Here is a 2,069-nt window from a genome sequence, read left to right on the forward strand (position 1 = left end):
TAAAAATTTATTCTCTGCTGCCATCTAGGGTGCATTTAGGAAATAACAGTAGATGGTAAGTAATCAAAAGTTAATTTTTTGCTGTCATCTGTTGGGCACCTAAGGATTAAACCGCCATTGTTTGTTGTCAAGAATAACACCACAGGGCATAGCATGAAAACTCAGTTTTGCTGCTATTTGTGTGCACTTGTAAAATCACATCCAAGGGCATGCCGTTATGAAATTTTTCTCTGTTCCCATTTTGTATGAATCCCGAGGATAACACAGAAATGCAGGTCATGAAAATTTTCCTCTGCTGCCATCTCACGTTCATTTAAAAGATGGCGCCCAAGGGTATCTCTTTTTGATATTCTTCTTTGCACCCACTTCGTGTGAAACTTGGGAATAACATAGGAGTGCGTGTCATGAAAATTGTCCTTGTAGGCACTTTGAAAATTTCACCTAGTTGTACGTCAGCAAAGAATTTATTTTCTTATACCATCTAGTGGGCATTTGAGGGATAAAACCTTAGTGTAGATCGTTATGAAAATTCATCTTCTGTCCCAATCTCGTGTACAATCTTGGGGGGAATTACACAACAGTGTAAGTAAAAAAGTTGTTCTCTGCTGCCATCTGGTGGGCGTTTTGCGAAGAAGATCACGGCACATGTCATAAAGAATAATTTCAGCTGCTATGTCGTGTGCATTTCGAAAAATGATACCTAAGGGCATGTCGTTGTGAAAAGTTTCTGTCTGTGGCCATTTCATGTGCATCTTGGGAAAAATCAGGTAAGTGCATGTCATGAAAAATTATCTTCTGCTGCCGCCTCATGCCATTTCAAAAATGACAAACTAGTGTATATCGTCATAAAAATTAACTTTATGCTGCCATCCTGTGGGCATTTTTTTGGAGTAACAGCCCAGTGTATGCCATCATGATAATGTATTTTCTGCTCTCATCTACTTTGCATCTTGGAATAACTTCAGAGTGGATGTAATAAAAAAATAAAAAATAAAAATTACTCTCTGCTGCCATCTGGTGGACATTTTGGGAATAGCATCCAGGTGTACGTCCTCAGAAAAAGTTATTCTGTGCTGTCATCCTGGGCATCACTTGAGTAACACATGAATGTATGTTATCATGAAAAGTTATTATTTGTTGCCATCCAGTGTGTATCCTGGGAATAACTGATGAGTGTATGTCATCAAGAGAAGTTATTTTTTTGCTGGCCAGTCCCGGGATGCGAGAGGGCCCAACCCACACCTTTGGCACTTGCCGCGAACAGGCCAAGACCCGCTGTGCGTTAGCGCGGCTGGTGCCTGCTGGCCGCCGCCTCGCTGGCAGAACCCCCGCAACCCACCCACCCCCAGTAGGTGCGATGCAGGCGCGGGTGTCTCCAGCGCCCGGGAGGCCAGGTTCGAGATCTTTCGGTGGCAGACGACAACCTCTCCCTTTACAGCCATACCACCCTGAACGGGCCTGATCGCATTTGATCTCGGAAGCTAAGCAGAGTCGGGCCTGGTTAGTACTTCGATGGGAGACCACCTGAGAATACTGGGTGCTGTAGGCTTTTGCCGCCCCCTCCTTTTGCCGCCCTCCAGCCAGGGTGCCCCTGGACGCCCCGGGCCCTGCTCGCTCGCTCGCTGTCTCGGGGGTCCCGGGGAGCCACTCGTTCCCAAGAGCTGCCCACATGGCTGCGCGCCCCTCGCCACCGCCGGTCTCCACCTGCTCTCCTGCAGCCAGTCCTGGGCTGTTTTCTCTCTCCGCTTCGGACCCTTCCCTTCCTGGGCTCCGCAAGGCTGAACCCTAAGGACCGCCGTTTCTGACACAATCTGGGAGTGCGCTCGCATCCCAGGGATTAGGGACCGGCCATCACCAGCCGCCCGCCGCCCGCCGCGCCCCGCCCAGCTCCGCCCAAGGCCTCAAGTCTCAGCCGGCGCGCTTCTCCCTGCCCTTCTCACCGGACAGCCAGGTGCCCTCGGACCATTGCGAGGCCGCCCTGCACAGCAGAGACGGGAAGCGGGACCAACCAGCTGCGTCAGAGAGGCTGAGACACACGAGAGCGCGCGCGCGTGCGCGGCAATAGCCCT

The 2,069-nt window shown here is 50.4% G+C and overlaps 1 pseudogene; it reads left to right on the plus strand.

Annotated features, from left to right (window-relative positions):
- The first annotated feature begins 1,430 nt into the window (after positions 1-1,430).
- LOC112482282 lies at positions 1,431-1,549 on the plus strand (annotated as a pseudogene).
- Positions 1,550-2,069: the final 520 nt, after the last annotated feature.

Source organism: Pteropus alecto, unplaced genomic scaffold (assembly GCF_000325575.1).
Source record: "Pteropus alecto unplaced genomic scaffold, ASM32557v1 scaffold35, whole genome shotgun sequence".
Taxonomy (NCBI): domain Eukaryota; kingdom Metazoa; phylum Chordata; class Mammalia; order Chiroptera; family Pteropodidae; genus Pteropus; species Pteropus alecto.